The 20,828-nt window shown below is 53.2% G+C and overlaps 1 protein-coding gene across 1 annotated transcript in view; it reads left to right on the forward strand.

Moving 5' to 3' along the window:
• The first annotated feature begins 7,525 nt into the window (after positions 1-7,525).
• Positions 7,526-20,828, forward strand: part of EPB41 (erythrocyte membrane protein band 4.1) — a 194,345-nt gene continuing 181,042 nt past the window's right edge. The window contains exon 1 of the mRNA XM_004740989.3: positions 7,526-7,705. The gene's annotated coding sequence lies outside the window, so the exon portion shown is untranslated. The remainder of the gene's footprint in view (positions 7,706-20,828) is intronic.

The raw sequence follows: 20,828 nt of genomic DNA on the forward strand, positions 1-20,828 counted from the left end.
CTCATTTATACACCCATGTTCGCAAAAGTGAGACAGCCAAACAGCTCGTCCTGGGAGAAACCTCTGTAAAGAGGCAGGACAGGCTCATTTCACAGACGCTACTGCCACCTACTGTCCATTCCTTGCACCAGCACCCTTACTCACTTTTCCTGGACTGCGGTGGTCGGGGGCGGAGGTTCATCCACCACTCCCGGCTCCCTCCATCTCCTCGGAAGCTGTGGACTGGAACTGGTTCCTGAAAGACGCCCTTGAACGAGGGAGGCATTCTGTTGGAAGACACTAGGTGAGTGTGGGCTGGGCGGGGAACGATCAGTGACCGCCCTTTATGTGTCAGGCTCTGCTGTCCTTGACCACTGTCACCTCTTTTCTCAATCCCACGGGCTTTATGCAGCACCCTGGCACATGCGAAATCATAACAACTATTACAAGTGAATAAATCAAGACATGAAGGTTTTGGTCCCCCGCAACCCTGCCAGGGGAGGTTGTTTAATGTAAGGTTTGTTTGTTTGTTTTAAACATTTTATTTATTTATTTGACAGAGAGGCAGGTAGAGAAAGAGGGGGAAGCAGGCTCCCTGCCGAGCAGAGAGCCCAATGTGGGGCTCGATCCCAGGATACTGAGATCATGACCCCAGCCGAAGGCAGAGGCTTAACCCACTGAGCCACCCAGATGCCCCTAATGTAAGGTATTTTTAACATATCTCGAGATGGAGGCTCAGGGCAAATGACTTGCCCAAAGTCACACAATAGCTTCCTCTGTTGTTCTGAAGAGAAAGAAAAGGAAGATACAGCAAAGCTGAAAATCTTTACTAAGCTGGAGAGGTCCAGCTCAGATCTCATCTCTAGAGGACCAGGAGAAGTGCCCAGAGGTGGATGAAGTCTACCTGGAGAGATGGTTTCTCTGCTTAGGAAGGTTCCCCTACCCTGAACTTTGGCTTCAAATTCATTCCTTCAGCTAGTATTTATTCACAGTATGGCAGGCTCTGGGCTCAGACTGAGGACGAGCAGTGCACAAGCAGAGGAAAGTCTAGTCTCTGCCCTCATTCCAATGTTGCAGCTCCAAAAGGGCCCCTTCCTTGCTCTCTTACCCCCAGGGCCCTGGGACCCCTCTGAACTTCTCTTTGCCAGCTGTGCTGAGTGGATGGGAATCCAGAGTGACAGCAGGGGATGTGATTCGGGGAGGGAAGGGATGATTCCCATCCTAACTGTCCAGTATTGAGATGGAGCAAAGAAAGCCTTGAACCTACAGTCAGGCAGACCTACATCTGAATCAGCCATGAACTTGTTTTGTGATCTCAGTCAAATCTCTTACTCTTGGGCTTCGGTTAAAGCAAAGAGCTTGAACATCAACAGTTTCTCCAACTCGTGGTTCCTTAGAAGGGCTGGTGGAGGCCAAACAGGGGAAGACTGTGGGGGAGGCCAAGCAGAGGGCACCCCACACATCCCCTCATGCCCACTGCTTTACTCAGAAGAGCACTGCTTCCCTCTGTTTCCCTCTTTGGGCTTCTGTGGTTAAGTGAGTCTGACAATCACTTGGACTAGTTGATCTCTAAGTTATTGTTAGGTCTAAAAGGCTTTTTTTTTTTTTGGTAAAGATTTTATTTATTTATTTGACAGACAGAGATCAGAAGTAGGCAGAGAGGCAGGCAGAGAGAGCTAGGGGGAAGCAGGCTCCCCACAAAGCAGAGAGCCCGATGCAGGGCTCGATCCCAGGACCCTGAGATCATGACCTGAGCTGAAGGCAGAGGCCTAACCCACTGAGCCACCCAGGCCTAAAAGTTTTAAGACTCGGTCCGGATCTTACTTGATCCCCAGCTGATGAGCTAGAGGAGAGCTGGGACTGGGTCTGAGTCCTCTCGCTGTCTTCCCACCCCCATCCCGCAGGCCTGGCTACAAGAGGAGGGGCTCAGGATGTGTCCACCTGGTGACCACATGTGGGTGACATCAGACTGATAGCACAGCAGGGACTCAGCCAACAGCGTGGTACTGACCACACACAGGGCTGGCACTGCCCAGGAAGGTAAGGGCAGACAGGGAAGGCTGCCTGGGGGCAGTGTAGGGGTGGGAGTGAGGCATGAACCCAGATCCTGCACCAGCTTCTGAATCCCCAAATCTCCCATAGGGGACCTCAAACCAGACTCACTGGGAGGCTTAGACATCAGTCAAGACTTCACATAGGCCCTAGAAGGATCCTGGCTTTGGGTTCACAGGGTCATATATTTCTGTAAAATTTGCAAATGTCAAATATATTAATTTGCATTGGCTGAGATCTTCCCACTCTGACTTCCTTTCCTTCCCACTCATATCCTATAGCTTTGAATGGCTACAGGCATTTTCTATTCTTAATCCTTCATTCTTCTCCACCCCCCCCCCCAAGTAAGCTCCATGCCCTACATGGACCTTGAACTCACAACCCTGAGATCAAGAGTTGCATGCTCTACTGACCGAGCCAGCCAGGTGCCCTTTCACTCTTTTTGTTAAAGAGGCCCCCAGATAAGCTTTAGGCCCCACAAGCCTGAATCTACCAGGATCCTCTGTTTTCTCTGTTTCAAAGATAGATAAAGGCTGTGAAAGGTCTCCATAGGAGTAAAAATGACCTCCCTGAGTCCTGAAGGCACTGAGAATTGAGAAGCAAGGAGGAGAGACTTGCCTAGGGTCTCAGGATCCAGGACGGATCCACCTGAGCGCCCAGCTCCCCTTTCACTAACTCTCTGCTGACCCCGTGATGCCCAGAGCAGCTGCCCCCTCTGGAAGCCCAGAGAGCTGGGCTCTGTGCCTCTGCCCCAGTGGCTCTAGGACCACGAGGGGGCAGCAGACACCGTGCTTCCTTCTCCCTGGAGGCCTGTTCGACACAGCTCCCGGCCTCGCAGAGCCAGAATCTCAGTGGGTCCCAAACACCTCCTTTAGCTCTTTCCTGCCATCTCAGGAAACAGGCAGTTCTGGCCTCGCCACTTATTGGCTGTGTACTCGTGAGCGAACACTTTGCCTCTCCAAGCTTTGTTTGACTCGACCATATAATAGGGATATCTTGTGGGTACAGGTTAGTAAAGCTCCTAGCAGATACATAATAAGCGAATCATTAGCAACCACAGCTGGTTCAATGGGGGCTTCTGGAGATGGAGCCTTCTCTCCCGGCGGGAGTGGCCCCCTCCCCACACTTGAGCAAACCCAGAAGAACTCATAGGCAGCAGGGCCTTCCAGAGCCCTTATGTGTTCATTGGTGGGCACGCTCTGCGTCCATGCCTGGGTCCCTCCCTGGACCAGGGCATCAGACGGCATTCCCTCCATCCTTCTCTTGGAAGGGGATCTCTGCAGCCTCATGTCCACCTTGATGTCATCCTGGGGCTCTGCCTCTGGCCCAGGCTTCAGATGGATTGTCCTGGGGGTCCTTGAGCCAAGGACTGCCAATTCTCCTTCTCTTCTCAGCTTCCCCCCATCAAAGGATTGCCACACCCAGCCAGGACATGGCTATCTTTACCTTAAAGACCTCCTGGCTGTCCCCAAGTCTGCCACCACCCCCCCATATGGCCCCCATCTAAACATGGCATTCACTCTGGGCCAAATATACCAAACCAGCTTTTGTTCCCAGGGTACAACTTCACCATCCAGGCCCTGATGCAGGCTGTTCCTCCACCTGGAACACCCTCTTCCATTTCCACCTAGTAAACTCACTCTTAAAAGTCTAGCTGGTAGGCCACCTCCTCCAGGCAGCTTTCTCTAATCCCACAGTTGGGACCCTTTCTCCTCTCTGGGCTCGGGGTATACTGTTACTTTAAGGCCTTTCTCATAGGAGGCCACAGATCACACCAGGACCGTCCATTATGTCTGGAGAACAACTCTGTTTACAAATGGCTTTCCCTTTTTGTGTCTTGGAGTCAGGAAAGCAGGCAGAGTTGTGCCATTACCTCATTTGACTGACACGGAGACAGGCTAGGAGAGAAATAGGACTGGCAGGTTCCACGCCCTGCCTTGCCCTGCCTTACATAGTGGAGTCACAACTGAAACCGGCCGCAGATCCCAGCCACACCCCCTGGTTCAAGCCCGCGCTTGTGTCTCCACCATTCCATGAGGCCTGGTCTTGTGACTCTCCCCCCCGCTTTTTTTTTTTTTTTTTTTAAGATTTTATTTATTTATTTGAGAGAGAGACAGTGAGAGAGAACATGAGCGAGGAGAAGGTCAGAGGGAGAAGCAGACTTCCCATGGAGCTGGGAGCCTGATGTGGGACTCGATTCTGGGACTCCAGGATCATGACTTGAGCTGAATGAATTTTTTAAAGATTTTATTTATTTATCAGAGAGAGAGAGGGGAGAGAGCGAGCACAGGCAGACAGAATGGCAGGCAGAGGCAGAGGCAGAGGGAGAAGCAGGCTCCCCGCCGAGCAAGGAGCCCGATGTGGGACTCGATCCCAGGACGCTGGGATCATGACCTGAGCCAAAGGCAGCTGCTTAACCAACTGAGCCACCCAGGCGTCCCCTCTTCCCCTTTTAGACAGAGCAGTGTATTGGCCTGTTTCTAAGAAGGTGCTCAGTAAAGTTTTGAAGTAACAGATGCTCCCACATTGGCCCTGGCCCCTCGCCCTAGCCCCCAGCCCATCCCCCTGCCTCTTTTTATCACCCAACTCAAGACCCAATCACCCAATCCAAGCTGGTGGCCCTGTTCAGGCGCTGGCAGGATAAGGAGTTGGCCGGAGGCTCAGGAAACTCAGAGGAGGAGGGGGCACATAAACAGGTTCCTTCCCCTGCCCCAGAAGCTTATCAGCGTCCCACAGGCTCCAGGCAAACTGGGTGCTCAGCTTAGGGAGGTGATCTGCCCTCTGTCTGTCACCTTCATGGCTTCCATTGCTCTTCAGCTGCATGACCTTGGGTTGTCACTTCCATTCTCTTAGGTCTCAGATCCTCTTTAGAACTCTCTTGGCCGTAAGGATTCAGCGAGGTCAAATGAGAGAATAAAATAACAGCAATCACCAAATGCAAGTCATCCTTTCCAGAGGTCTCCCCCACAGGTAGCTGCTCAGGTAACAAACTACTACCTACAGTCTGAGAAGGGAGGTGACAGCTTCAGAGGCAGAGATACTGGGGTGGGGGAGTGGGGGTGGGGGGTGGGGGTGGTGCTGAAGTCCAGGCAGTGACAGCACCCAACTCTCTTCTCCCCACCACCCACCCCCCAGGCCAGTGACTGACAAGGCCAGGTTCACCCACATAAGTGCAGAAGTCACCTCAACAAGAAACACAAGAGACTGCCCAGGCAAAGAGGCCCCTGGAGCCAGACAGAGCTCTCTAGATCACCAGGGCCTGGGGATTGGGGAGGGGGCGTGGGCAGAGAAGGGGGGAACGTGTATATAAGACACAAAGAGAGAGGGTCACACAGAGTCACGCCCTTTATGCAAACTCACCAACAGGGGCACACCAAGACACAGATGCACGCCCCGACCCCCCCCCCCCCACGCAAACACACAGCGAAGAGTCACACACAAAATCAAGATCACAAACACAACCCCACAGGTACTCCGCATGCACAAACTAAAAAACCGGAGCCCTCCCCGGCCACCCCAACACACACATTCACCGACACACATACACACACACACACTTATCAGGCCGGGGCAGGCGCGGGTGCTGCTGAGTCACCCGCAAGGCAGCTCGGCCCTGGAAGCTGGAGCTGCGAGCCCTCCCCGATCGGGGAGGGGCGGGGCTTACGGCCGGGCTTCGCCGGAGCCTCCAGTAACTCTGCGGGGATTCTCCTCGCCCCGCCCCCTTGACAGGGGCGGAGCGTCAGAGCGGCGGGAGGGAGAGAGGAAACCCCTTTGCAGTCACTGAGTCTTGGCATTCAGTCTGCTCTCTCCTGGGTTGCCTGAATACATGTGGGAGCAATTAAAAAATAACACTGGATGCATTACTGGGTATTTGCATATGTATTTTCATTCTCTCATTTAATTTTCGCAACAGCTCTATATGAAGTTTGGGCCATTATTACTCCCATTTTACCCTCGAGGGAAAGTGACTTGCCCAAAGGCACAAAGTGTCCTAAAACGCAGAGCCCAGACTCAACTGCCTCCAAAGCCTGAGCACTTAGCCCCTGGCCGTTATTACCTGGTGGGCAGGTGAAAATGGAAGCAGGTGAAAGGTGTGTCAGTAGGCTTGGGAGACTGCATGTGTGTGACCGCTTTCCCCATGTAGTCTACACGGTTAGAGACCGAGGGGTGTCAAGTGTCTAGATTTCTGGTTAAAGAAACTAAAGCTTCTCTGGTGCTGTGAAGCCCCCCCCCCCCGTACCCCGTATCAGGAAGCATCCCCTAGATCTAGGGGCTCAGTCATACCCTCTGCTAGACTGTGAGCTTCTTGAGGGAAGGTATCCGGTTCCTGAAGCCTAAAACAAGACCTGACTTGGAAGTTGCAGTGAATTTGGTGGGGGCAATACATTAATTTATGACCTTGATATAATATTAACATCAATAATCATAAGTCCTAACACTTTTTGGAGGCTTTTGAGACTGACACTGTTCTTAATACTTTACATGGATCATTTCATTTAATTCTCACAACAATCCTTGAGGAGAATACTTTTTTTTTTTAAGATGTTTATTTATTTGAGAGAGAGACAAGGGACAAGGGAGAGAATTTCAAGCAGACTCACTTAGAGCTGGGAGCCCCACGCAGGGGCTTCATGCCGGCCTCAAACCCATGACCCTGAGAGCAACCGAGAGTCAAACGCTGAACCAACTGAGCCACCCAGGTGCCACGAGTAAAGTACTTTTATTGACTCCATTTTACATCAGAGGACCTGGCTTGGAGAGGGTTAGTAGCTTGTTCAAATCAAGGGCCACGCTGGGGATTGAGACCCAGGCAGTTTGACTCCAGGACCCATCTAATAAGGAAGACCACTGAACTCCCAGGAAGTCACTTGCCTTTACTGGGCCTCAGTTCCCCCCTATTTGCCCCAAAATTAGGTAGCAAGGGGAGGGGGCTTGGACCAGTGACGAGGTAAGCCCCTTCCAGTGCTGGTGGGATGGACCATAGAAGGGAGACAGTTTCTGACAACAGTGGCAAGATGGGGATGGGAGGAACAAGAACCATACTTACTCGGACTTTCCTTGTGTACCAAACCTGTGCCTGGGACTTAACATATATCACTAATTCTCAGGAAAGTGTTTTAAGATTTATAGTTGAGGAAACTCAGATTCGTTGAAGTGACTTGCTCATGGTCACACAGGACTAAATGGGGAGGGGCAGGTGATGCAGGTGAGTCTCACCATGGGTCACTAGAACCAACTCCTTTCCTATCACCCTTCCAGCCCTTAGGTTAGGGGCAGCACCACGTGGCAAGTTGCATCATACTTTTACCGTATGACGTCAGACACCACACCACCCAATCCAGGAGCTCCCTACCCAATCCTCCCCTGACCCTCGGGTCAACACCGGGCCTCTCAGAGCTCGGAGACCGCACCTGCAGCCCCAGCCCTTTCCCGGTTGCGACGCTCGCACTTCTTGGCACCGTCCTCTTCCCCGCCCCGCCGATTGGCAGTTGCCTGTGCCAATCAGGAGGCCTCCCGGGACGGGGGCGGGGCCTCACTCCAGAGTTGCCCTGTCAGTGCAGGTGGAGGCCCCCGGCGGGGCAAAGTGGCAGGAACCTCTTAAAGGGCGAGAGCGGCGCAGAGCGAGAACGCGGCCCGGCCCGGCCCGGCCAGGTCCCCGCCCCGTCTGGCCCAGGTGAGTCTGGACTGTCTGGGGGCGATCCCGGGTCCCCGGGAGCAACGGAGTGAGGGACAGATGGACCTACTCCCAAGGGCCTGTGCGGTCCCGGTAGGGGCGAGACCAGGGTCTAAGGGTCAGGGGAGGGGGGCTTTAAGGGTCCCAGTTTCCAAGGTCCGAACTGGGGTCCACAGGGGCCTGGACGTCTGGAAGTTCAGGGTGCGGGGAGGGACGCGGGCGAGAGGAGAAGGGTTCGGGAACTCGGGTCCGCGGCTGGACGCTTGCGGCTGGCGGTCCCTGGCGGTCCCGGCCTGTTTGGGGCGGGGGTCCTGGGTTCGGTCTCCGCGGGCGGGTTTCTGCAGAGTGCTGCGGCCCCAGTGCCCCCCCCCACCAGCCCCGCCCTGCCCGGCCGGTAGGCTCCTGCCCGGCCCGCCGCAGCGCTCGCCGGAGCGGGAGGGCGGGCGGCGCGCTGCGGGAGGGGGGCTCCCCGGGCCTGGAACCCCGCTCCCGGCCCTTACGTAACTGACTTTGAGTTTCGGAACTGAGGGACCCGTGAGCTGGGGTGCCAGCTGTGCCAGCTAGTATGGCCCTCCTGCCGCCGGCCCAGCCCCGCACGCTCCCTTCCAGGCTTGGTCTCGGGGGACTTTCCTCGGTCTCTGGTCTCCCCAGTCTATCGGTCTCAGATTCCTGCTTGCTCTCATTCCCCGATTCCCCGTGTCCCTCATATCTCCTCTCTCCGCGGTCCTGTTTCTCTCATCCTCAGTCTTTCCTCGGGAGTTTTCTCGTCCTAACCTACACTTTCCGGAGGACCTCACCTCTTTTTGGTAGAACCCGAGTTCTCCCCTTTAGCAAATTGGAGGTGGGACTTGTCCAAACAGACCCCAGCCTAAGCTTGCCCTAGAAGGGGAGAAGGTAGGACTATTCCTGAGGGTTGGTCAGGAGGGGGTGTTATTTCAAGGCCCACAGCTTCCCTGGGGTGGGAGTGGCTCAATGTGACCCCTCAAGTTCATGGACTAGGGCTGAAGGCAACCCCTTCTCTGCTTCTGGAACCCTTTTCTCCAGAAGGAGGAGGCTTGGGGAATGCCTGGCCAGGCCTGGTGCTTAGGGCAGCTGGGAGTCCCTGTGAGAGTTGCCTGGTGTCAGGTCTGGGTCAGATCCTCAGCGACTGAAGGGGAGTGGGAGGGGCCAGAGCATTGGCACCCAGCCTCTGAGGTTTCAGCAGGCTCCCTACCTTCACCCCAGTTACAGGCCTGGGCAGGAGGCTGGGGATGGGAAGGGGATCAACAGGAGGAGGTCAGAGGACATTTGTGTGGGGGTAGAGGGAGGGTGGAGATAGAGGTGACAGACTGTCAGGTCTGAGGAGCATGTACTGGGGTCACCCTCTGCCTCCAAGGCCCCTCTGAGTGCCAGTGAGACAGACACCTCAGAGATAACTCCTGTGCCCTGCTGCTGTTGGGAGTGGGTGAACAAGCAGTTAACAGCAGCCATGAGGTGGGAAAGATTAATTCTGACTGGGACTGTGGAAGGAGAGACTTGGCAGAGAAAGATGGAAGGTTTGGGAGGAAGGGGATCCAGAAGCTTTAGGGAACAGAGAGGGGGAAGGATAGCAAACTTTGGGTGCCCTGCAGGCTTTGTCTGCTGCAGAACTGGGTTTAAATCTTGGTCCTGGCACTTTGCTGTGTGACCTTGCATGAGTCACTTCCCCTCTCCAAGTCCCCAGCTCTTCCTCAGTCCATAATCCAGACCTCACAGGCATTAGCAGAATCAGATGAGGTAATAAGTGTGCAGTGACCAGAATGATAGCTGGCCTGGAAGCAGGCCAGTGGGAGTGTTTTAAGAAGAGAACGGGGTGAGAATGCCCTGAGGTTTCCTCTGTGTATTAGGAGCCAGGCAGAGCCTGCCAGGACCCCGCAATGTGAGGGGCAGCTGGAACACCTGCATGGGGTGGTGATAGTCAGTGAGGAGAAGCGGTGGCACACCCGTCTTTCTCCCAATCAGCCCATCCCTGAACAGCCTAGACCAGGCTGGCCTCCCTCCTATAGGCTGCAGGTGCCTGTAGAAGCTCCCAGGAAGCCCAGGCCGCTGCACCCGCTAGACCGGTGGGGGTGGGGCCCCTGGAAGGGCAGGGCCAGCACCCACTCTGCAGAGTGGACCCTGGCCAGGAGCCTGGCTGGCTGTGCTGGGCAGGACTATCCCAGCCTGGCTGGGAAGATGCTGATGCTGTACAGGCCTCCGGAGGCCCACAGCTCTGCTGGCTGCGGCTGTGCCCAGCTGATGGGACCCAGACTTCGGGGTGAGACAGAGGCCAGAGAAGCAGTGAGGAAGGGAGATGCAAGGAGCACCTGGGGTGGGGTTGAGGGGAGCCTGAGCAGAGCTATTCTGTGGAGCCGAAGAGGAACTGCATGGGTTTGTCGCTAAGCCCTTCCTGAGCACCATGTATAGGTCTGCTAGCCGCAGAGCTCAACAGGGGTACCCACAAAGGGCTCCCCGTAAAGGTCATGGAGGCCTGATATTGGTTGAAGGCTTGCAGAATGGATCTTTATGATAGTCCCCTAGTGGGAGTGGGGCACGCAGGGTTTTCCTTGGGCCTGGGATTCTGATGTTTATTTAGTAAAGGGGGCAGTGTTCTACTCCCTTATAGTCTGTGGGCCCATCACTTTTCTCCCTGGGCCTCAGTTTCTCTTTCTGTGAAATGAGAAGGTCAGATGAGCCTAGAGTCTCAAAGGGTCCTTCAGCACCCATTATTAGAGCCTCCAGGACCTGGTTTACCTGCCATGAAGGGAAGGGGGAGGAATGGGGCAAGGGCAAGGTGGAGTGTCCTGCTCTTGGCCCGTGTTCTCTAATCATAATTAGAGCCACATTTACTATGCACTATGCTCTATGCTAAGCCTTTAATATGCAGCATTAACTGATATCCTTATAATCCCATGAGGGACTAGGTATTATTCCTGTTTCTCAGGAATTTAGGGAATTGAATCTACTTGACCAGAGTGACACAGCTGGGAAGTGGCTGGGCTGGGATTTGAACCAAGCTCTGGCTGACCCCAAAGCCCAGACTCAGCTGAAAGGGGAAGTAACCACCTGGTAGGTCCTACGGCTCCCATGATACCCCCCACTTTACCTCTGGAACCTGCCTGGCCCTTACTGGGTGAGCTCGGAACTCTGGGATATTTATTCTGGGGAGCTGGGGGACAGACTGTGCAGGCGCCCACAGGCTTGGTGTATGTGGGGGAGGAAGAGCAGGTCAGGGCCTTACTTGGGGTTTCCTCAGTCAGCCCCCCCTGACTGCCCAAGGAAATGATCTGGGTACGGAAAGGGGACCTTGGATGTATGGCTCACCTTTGGACCTCAGTTCTTCCATCTATAAAACGAGGGTTTTAGTAGTTGAGTGCAGACATTCCTTGGCCAATGGATTTGTGGCTGAAGTTGGTAATGAGGTAAAAGGTTAGAGGGAGGGTCAGGGTAGCAGTGGCTGAGCCCATGGAAGAAGAATTTGGGTCAGAAACAGCTCGGATCCTGGGCTGACCATTAGTATTTCAGATGAAAGGTTTGGTGCTGGAGAGGTTCAGAGTCTTTTCTGGGGCTGTCCTGCTAGTAGTACAGGCACTGCGGCGGGGGGGGGGGGGGACCAAGGGAAGGCCCGGAGAACAAAATCCAGGTGGATGTCTGTTGGAATCCTGGCTGCTCCACTTAACTAGGCTTGCAGATCTGAAGGGACACCGCCAAGTGCACACAGAGAGGAGTCCTCACTGTCCTCATCTGTAAAATGGGAGTAGTAAGAATTTTGCCTTCATCCACTTCCTCGGTCATTGTGAAGGTCAAAGGAGGTGAGATTGTTGTAGCATCAGGTGGGAATGCTGGTTATTTTTCAGTCCAAAGTTGCAATTCTGGGTGCATGTTTGTGGGGAGAGGGCACTTCTGATAGCCCCTTGGCTGAGAGGCTGTACCCTGGGGGTGAGCTGGAGAACAGCCCGAAGAGTACCACCACCATTTACTGACAGGTTACACGGGCCGGGCACTGGACCCAGAGCTTCACTTCTATTGTCTCTTTTAATCCCTACCTTGTCAGGTAGGTGGTGGCCTGACCCACACCAGGTCCCTCCAGAACCCAGGCCTACAGCTCCTTGTAATGACCGTAGCTGCCAGTTATGACCCGTTTATTGGCACAGTTTACCCTGTGCCAAGCATTGTGCAAAATGTTTTCTACATATTTTTTAATCCTCCTGACAACCCTGGAGGTGGGCACTAAAATATCCCCATTTTACAGATGACTAATTGAGGCACAGAGGAATTAGGAAGACGGGCCCCAGGTCACAAAGCTAGTGAGTGAGAGCCAGGGTTTGAATCCGGGTTCGTAAGCTTCCTCATTGAAGCACTCATCACAGTTGTAACTCATGCAGGAGTCACACGCCTGCCCCCTCCCTGCTCTATGTGCTCCTTGTGGGCAGGGGACACCGTCTGAAGAAGACAGACGTGAACAGACAGAAGACCCAACACCTGGCACACAGTAGGCACTCAGTGAATATTTGTCTGCAGGGGTCCCTGGCCTCCCCGGGGCTGGGTCTGGGAGGAGCGCTGGGTATGCTATCACGTGATCAGATGGCCCGCTAAGGGGGTGTCTGCCCTAGCCAAGCCCGGGAGGCAGGGACTGGGCAGGATGTTTCCCCCCTGCCCGGGATGAAGAGGGGCCCTAAACAGTGTCCTTGTTGGTTGTGCTCATGTCTCATTGCTGTCCTTTGCTTCCATGTGTCCCTGTGGTGATGGCTCCCCCGCCTCTCCCCTACGGGCTGGATGACCCCACTGGCTGCTGCTGGGTGAGTACTGGTTTGCCTGAATGACTGCCTCACGGCCTTGACCTTGATTTGAATGCCTGTCCTGCATCACTGAGGTCACTGGGAGGTGTCCAGGGAGCCTAGCAGTGGGTGGGGGTGGGGGGTGGGTAGAACTGAGGGAGGGCATTCCGCGACGTTTGAATCCTACCATAACCAGCTGACTTCTCCCCACATCCTTAGCACACTGGGTGGTGACTTTTGAGACAGGGGACCAATGCAAAGGTCTCTGGGGCCAGACTGGTCAGGAATCCGTATTCTGCGCCTTGTAGCTGGGGGGGGGCTCTCCGCAGGTCAGTTTCGCCTCTATAACATGGGAATCTCAGCTTGTGCCTGACACAGGATGTTTGTTCTTTTCTTCACGTAAGCCCCAGGAGGGCCGGGATTTTGTGTGTCTGTTCTCTGCTGTATCTCCAGCACCTAGGATACAGGGGCCTGTAGTAGCAACTCAGTGAACATTTCTGAATGAGCGAATGTATTTATTTATTCCCTGTCCCTATGCCCCATCACCGTGCTTTGTGTTGGGTTAAATGGATCAGTGACACAAAGCGACCACCATCAGAGGGGCTCAGAGAACAGGCGTTCTCTCTTTGCTCACTAGACTGGGAGTTCCTCAGGGGGAGGGCTCTGTTAAGTGAGCTCTGAGTCCTCTGAACGGAGGGTTGGGCAGAGTACCACACCCATCCAACCAGACTCAGGGCCTCTGCTTAGAAATGGGGAGGGAGCTTTGGGGCCTCTAGGTTTCCCCAGGAGAGAGGGGCAGCTGGGGAGGTCTGGGGCTGAAGGTGGGAGGGTTGAGGAGGGACTCTGCCTCCCAGGACTGCCACTTTCCTCACTGTGTGACCTCGGACAAGCCATTGACTTCTTTGTTTTGGAGACCTTGTCTGCAACATGCCTATCATAACATCTCTCCCACAGGCTGTGGGAAGGAGCCAGCGCGGAGTGCCCGGTGCAGGGCCCCGCTTGGTAATTGTTGGTTTCCTCCAAGTCCTGAGCTCATTCTGGGAGGGGGCCAAGTTAAGTGTCCCTCTTTTTTGGCTCCTTTCTCCTATTTTAACTTCCCACCCAGTTGGGACTAGAATCCGGGAGTCAGGAGCCCCAGACTCTCCAGCAGCCTGGCCAGGGCCCTGGGCTAAGGACTGCCACAGCTCAGTGGAGGTGGAAGTCCCAGTCTTTTGCTGGCAGACTTGATTCAGTAATCTACCTTCTCTGGGCCTCGGTTGCCTCACCTCCAACATACGGTCACTGAAGGACACTTCCCTGGAAGATTGATTTAATGAGCAAATGGGTGGATCAGGCATTATTATCACTATTGCTTTTGGGTCTGGCTGAGAAGGCTTCAAGGGAGGGACCTGGAGATTCTTGGCCTCGGGATCCTGGGAGTCCCTATTCACTGTATGTGTTATTGTCATCGGATGTTTCTTGTGTGCTGGCTGGGTTGTTATATGCTCTTTTATTAGTTTTTTTTTCAAGTTTTGAAAATGTGTGATTTTTTTTTTTTAAGATTTTATTTATTTATTTGACAGAGAGTGAGAGAGATCACAAGTAGGCAGAGAGAGGGAGGCAGAGAGGTGGAGGGAAGCAGGCTCCCTGCTGAGCAGAGAGCCCAATGCGATGTGGGGCTTGATCCCAGGATCCTGAGATCAGGACCAGAGCTGAAGGCAGAGGTTTAACCCACTGAGCCACGCAAGTGCCCTTATATACTCTTTTAGCTGCATTATCTCATCTAGTCCTCCTGGCAGTCCAGGCATTATGGTCCTTGCTTTCCGGGCATGGGAATTGGTACTGAGTAAATCAGGTGAGTTACCCAGAGTCACACAGTTATTTAGGGGTAGACCTGGAGCTCAGACCCAAGTCTGCTCACCCCAGGGCCCTAATTCTTAGTGTAAAACTCTCTTACCTCCCCCAAGGAGGGCAGAGATGGTGCCTGAGTCTGCTCTATCTCCAGGGCGAGGGCTATAGGACTGTTTCCTGTGCACACACACACACACACACACACACACCTTGTTTAACACCCCCCCACCCCCACTGTGCTCAAAGAGTCTCAAAGAGAGGGAACAACAGGAAGCAGGAGAAGGCCCCATTGCATATTGGTTGAGAGTCAGACCTGGCTTTGAATTCCTAATCTATTGCTTACTAGTTCTGTGACCCTGGGCAAAACATTTAACCTTGGAGTCTTAGCTTCCTTATCTATAAAATGGGCATAATAAAAGAACCTGTGTACCTCTTGGAGTTCTTATGAGGATTAAATAATTCAATGAGGTACGTGATGGGTACCCAATGATAGTAATTATTGTTATTATCATAGTTCTGAGTGTTCTTTTAGGATTACAAAGATAGCCCTCTTGGGACAATGGAGACCGGATCTGGGAGGGGCCTGCTGGGGACAGGCAGGTAGCCAGCTAGTCTGACAGGTTCTGAAAGACACCATTAGGGTGAAGGGAAAGAGGAGGCCTCTTGGAAGAAGGTTCCTCCCTTTCCTAGCCATCTGCTTTCCCTCATACCCACCCTCCGACCCCTGCCAGGCCCTGTGCTGGGCATGGGGCACCGAAATGAATTTGTGGGGTCTCTGCCTCGCCATCCTGCCCCAGTTCAGAGTCTAGCTGGGTGGGGAGGACACAGAACTACCACCTCCACCTTTGATCAAGGCACTGAGGTGTGAACTGGGACTATCTCCTTAGGCAAAGCCCAGGAGAAAGGGCATTCCTAGTGAAGGGAACTGTTTTGCCAAGCTACAGAGTCACGACTGGCGTTCTAGACAGACAGGCTCAGGAGAGCTAGGGGGACTCACCCCAGAGCCCGTGGGGAGCCATCAGGGGCTTCCCCTGGCTTCCCCAAAATAGGGGAACGATGTGGTCAGGCTTATATTTTGGGAGGATGGTTTGGTGTGGAGGATGAATGGGAGGGGAGAGGCAGGGGCAACTCTGCAGGTGAGCGACACGGAGAGGCAGCCTGGACGGAGCCATGAGATGGGGAGCACTGGGAGGATATTAGGACCTGAGCCAGCAGGATGTGATCCTGGACTGCAGAGGGCAGGCAGGAGACGCAAGCGGTGAGAGTGAGGTCTTAGGGTCTGTGGGGTTCGGGGGCTCACTGGGGTCTCTGGCTGAGGCATATGTCCAGGAGAAGCTGGAGCTGGAGCTGGATTGGGGGAGTAAAGCCACTTGTCAGTCTTTGTCACCTTCTGCCTCAGTTTCCCCAGGCAGCAGTAACGTCTGAGCTGGATACTGGGGCAAGACCTCAGGCCACCAGGGCCCATGCCCCAGCTCCTGCCTTGAGTGTCACTTGTGGTGATCTTGGCTGGTGCGGCAGGGATGAGAGAGCTCTTTGGGGCCAGGGGCCAGGCAGGGGCTTGTGGGGCAGAGAAGGCCTGGCTTCTAGCTCCACCAGTGTCACCGAATGCGTGACTTTGGGAAGTCACTCCCTCTCTCCTGCCCTCCTTTTTCTGCGCCTCAAGAGAGAGGACAAGAAAACCTGTTTTGCTTGCCTCACAGATTCAGTGATAAAATGCAATGTCTAAAGACAACAAATATTTATTGAGCACTGACTTTGTGCTGGGTTCTGAGGGGGTTCCTGCCACTCAGGAAGCATGAAGCACTTCTGCGTGAGCCCAGCTGAGTGGGTGGTTAACTCTTTCTGGGCATCGGACATTTGAGCTGGGATTTGAAGGATAAAGGCTCTCTAGGTGGCCAGTGGAGGGAACAACTTCATAAGCATGTCGAACAGTATGTGTGAAGGCTTAAATGCCCATAATGTGCTCAGGGCACATCCATATGTACTATGGTTTGGTACAGCTGGTGAGGCCGTGAAGGGAGAGGAGGCTGGGCAGGGCAGCAGGGCCTAGATCTTTCAGGGCTTTGGGGAGGGTCATGTTGGAGGTGATCACCCTCATATCTCCCTGCTCTCCTAGGACTGCTAGGGCCCTATCCACCCTACTCCCCATCTCTAGTCAGTCCCAGTGTCTGCCTTTCTGGGGAGTCAACAACCTGGGCTCCCTGCCAGGTCTACCACTTGTGAGCTGTGTGCCTGGCTCTCGTCACCTGCCCTCTCTGCACCACTTTTCACCTCAGTAGATTGGGGACAGCAGGCTCTCCATCCAGGCAGGGGTGGTGGTTTCAATGGGATAATCCCCCCAGTGGCCTTGTCCAGTGTCTCCATGTAATGGACAACCATAAAAAGGGGCTCCAGTTCAGTTCTTAGTATTCGGATTCCACAGTCTCTTTGGTCCCACCCGCTTGCTTCCCCCGCCTCTCCTGACAGCCGGCTGGTCAACAAAGGGAGGAAAGGATTAAGAAACAAGCCCAAATCTCCAGAGGGGTGCTGGCCTACTGCCCAGCTCGCCCCCATCTGCCCCTTGCCCCCATTGGCCTCGGGCCCAAGGACTCTCAGTCTTAAAGCCTGGGCTCCCCCCAACTCCCCCACCCCAGGGGCCCCTTCCTGGCTGGAGGCCAAAGCCAGCAGCAGCCTTGAAACAGGGACAAATATTTTGAAAATCTGTGGCTTTATTTTTTTCCCCTGGAAGTAGATAGCTGGGCCTTCTTTTTTTTTTTTTTTTTTTCTTCTGGGTGACAGGGAGAAGAGTAAGTGTGATGTCCCATATCTGTGGGAGGCCCCATAGTCTGGGCAGAAATGGATCTCTGACCCTCCTGGAGTGTACAGTAGGGACTGCTGACCAAGTCCCTTGTGGTACAGATGCAGGAGCCTCAAATCAGAGTGGGTGGCTCATGGTGTAAGGTCACACAGCAGGGACCCAGGTCTCCAGACCCTTTTGGCACTACCCTACGAATGGTTATGATGCAGGGACCTGGGCTGTCCCTTCACTTTTCCAAGCCTTGGTTTCCTCTGCTGTAAAATGGGGCTGATATTGGGATGCCTGGGTGGCTCAGTTGGTTGGACGACTGCCTTCCGTTCAGGTCATGATCCCGGAGTCCCAGGATCGAGTCCCACATTGGGCTCCCAGCTCCATGGGGAGTCTGCTTCTCCCTCTGACCTTCTCCCTGCTCATGCTCTCTCTCTCAAATAAATAAATAAAATCTTTAAAAAAAGAATGGGGCTGATATTGCTGAGGACTGGCAATGATGTAGTTAGAGCACTTAGTCTGGTGCTGAGCACTATGGGGCTTAGTGGTTGGTCCGTATCGTTAATGCTATTATAAATGCAGCCTCTAAGAACCTTCTTCTTCCTGCGTCTTTCCAGTCTAGGGACTTGATACAGTTTCTTGTTGAACAAACGACACCCAGTGAACCGGTTTCATCTTTTACCCTCCTCCCCTGCTCCCCTCTCTGGTTGGCTGTGACACCCTATCCTCACCCTTGGCCTGGTTTTGGCCCCTGCCCCCAGCCCATCCTACGCTCCTGGCACCTAGCCTGCATCGTCTCTCTTCCAGGAACCACAGGAGGAGGACAGAGTTTCTCTTCCGCCTACCTCTGGTTCATGCCACTTGCAAGCGCTTTGGGAAGGCAGAGTCGAAAGGGACTTGCATTACCCAGGCCTAGGCAGAGGGGGCGGAGGTGGAGGCTGAGCTCCCTGGAACTCTCCTCCAGGAGCTGGGGTGACACACGAAGACTTCTGCAGAAGTGCTGAAATAGGCAGGCCTAGAAGAGAAAACCTGGTCCACGCCCCCCGCCCCTCCCCGGGGTGGAGTAGCAGGGATGCCAGACTGGGGGCTGCAGGGCCACAGACCTCCCCCAGCTCTTCGTCTGCCCTAGCTGAGCCTCTGTTTTCTGGTTTATAGAAGGCGATGGACTGATGTCAGAGGTTTCTACTAATATTACAGGATTAAAAGAAGGGATTTGGGAGCCGACAGACCTCAGTTTAAATCCCAGCTTCAGGGGCACCTGGGTGGCTCAGTGGGTTAAAGTCGCTGCCTTCGGCTCAGGTCATGGTCCCAGGGTCCTGGGATCGAGCCCCGCATTGGGCTTCCTGCTTGGCACGGAGCCTGCTTCCTCCTCTCTCTCTATCTGCCTGCCTCTCTGCCTACTTGTAATCTGTCTGTCAAACAAATAAATAAAATAAAAAAAAAAATCCCAGCTTCACCATTTACCAACTGTGGGATCTCTAGGGAATTCTACCTCTGTGAGTGTTAGTTTTCTCACTAGTAAAATGGGAAAAATATTAGCACCTTCTCTTACGATTACCTGAGGGAGGCTAAGTTAGGTAATTTGGGTAAAATCCTCAGTCCACAGCTGGTACATTGGAGTTATTGTGGTGGTTATTATACTATGATTAGTAGAGACTAGAAGGCTGGCCTGCAAACAGTTCATTGAGAGGGCAGGGCTTGAGGAATTCATTCGTTCATTCCTTTATTCACTCAACAGATACTTAGGATTTGCATGGGGAGGACCCAGAGAAGAGAAGCAGGGAGGCCCCAGCAGGCTGCCCATTCCAGCTGTGTGATGTGGATCAGTTACTTCTCTTTTTTGGGTCTCACCCCCTCACCTGGGAAATGGTGAGATGGTGAGCATAATGTTTACCTCCCGAGTTGTCCTAAGGCTTAAGAGAGTTCAAGTACACAGCAGGTGATCAGTCTGCGTATGATTCCTTTCCTCTCCAGCTCTGTTAATGACTGGGTCTATGATCTCAGGCAAGTCCTTGAATACACCAGGCATACCTCCACCCCAGGGCTCTTGCTGTTCACTTGTTGTTCACTCAGCTTGGAACTCTCTACCCCCAAATACTTTCATGACTTGCTCTCTCATGTCCTTAATTTTTTTTGTTTAAATGTCCACCTTCTCAGTAAGGCCCTTCCTATTTAACTTAAAATGGTAACACCCTTTCCTGCCACAATATGACCATTCCACATCTTCCCTCGAGGCCAGTTTTTTTTCTCTCTCTCTCTGTAGCACTTATCATCCTTTGACATACTGTATTTTAGTGAACATTTGTTTATCATTTATCCCCCACCATTGGAATGGTAAGCTCGGTGGTGACAGTGATTTTTGTCTGTCTTGTTCAGTGTTACATCCCCTGTACCTAGAAGAGTGTTTGGCTCATAATAGGTGCTAAATAAATATTTGTGGAGCGACTTAATGAAAAAAATGAAGCTTCTTCTCTCTGGGTCTGGCATTATACGATGCAGATAAATAATTCTCAATAAGTAATTGTATGAGTAGCCATCATCCTCTCCATTGGCCAGATAATACTTTGGCTGGGTCAACCCTAAAGCCCTTTTGCTTCTGATATTTTCTGCCAGGGCATCAGTTTCAGTTGGAGTGCCCAAATCTTTTGTTCCTGAGCCTGAGCTATGCAGAATTTCTAGTTGGGGCTGTTTGGCTGTTGGGCCCACAATGGTTATTATGTCATTACTGGTAATTAGCAAGTAGGCCCAGAGGATTGAACTTTTTGTTTTTCAGCAGAAATCACAGCAGAGAGCTGTGCCAGCCAGGGAAGCCCAGGCCTCCTGTGCAGCTTCCTCTGTAACACCCCCTTCCCAGCTAGGGGTACATGGCTTAGGCAGACCAAGGCAGAGGTCTCCAAAGCTCCAGGCACCTGGGTAACCAGCTCAACCACTGTCTTCCCCAGGTAGTATCCTGCCAAGTTTCTCCTCCACACCCTCAGCACTCTCTGTTCCCCAGTCTCCCTGGGGGAGCTAGGTATAAGGTTTCCAAATATCCAGTTGACAAGGACATTTTCTGATGCGCAGGATTCAGTAGTATGGGTGGGGGAAGTAACCCCGGGTTTAAGACTCAAAGGCCTGGGTTTCAGCTGCTCAATTGTTGGGTTGCCATGGACAACTCACTACCTCTTGCTAGTCCTTGGCTCTCTCCTCTTTCAGAGATAGAGACACCTACTTGGCCATCTTGGAAAGAGAGGCGGGTTAGTGTAGAGGGCAAAGGAGAGGGTTCTGGAGTCAGACAAGCTCGGCTTCTCAACTATACCCCTCCCTAGCTACATGACCTTGGGTGAACTGCCTCATCTCTCTGACTTCACCCCAAAGCTGCAAAATGGGGTTAAAATAGTACCCACTCCATGGGGTTGTTGTGAAAATTAAATAAGAGAAGGTGAGGTACCTTCTCTAATAAGAGAAGTGAGGTACTGAGGCACCTAGCGAGTACACTGTACATCTTTGCTGGTATGAGTACAATGACCACTGTGGAAATGCAGGCAATCTGTAAACCGTAAGAAGAGTGCTAGCAGTAAAGCCTGGCAGATGTGGATTTGCATCTGAACTTGGACACTTATTAGCTGGGTGACCCTGGGTAAGTGTTTTGCTTCCTCATGTGTAAAATGGGAATTATAGTCAAGGGACTATTGCGAAGGTTCCCTGACGTGCTGTATATAAAAAGTCCCTGGTATGCAGTGTTTGGCACATG

The sequence above is a fragment of the Mustela putorius genome, unplaced genomic scaffold (genome assembly GCF_011764305.1).
Source record: "Mustela putorius furo isolate JIRA1106 unplaced genomic scaffold, ASM1176430v1.1 tig00003853_pilon_pilon_pilon, whole genome shotgun sequence".
NCBI lineage: Eukaryota > Metazoa > Chordata > Mammalia > Carnivora > Mustelidae > Mustela > Mustela putorius.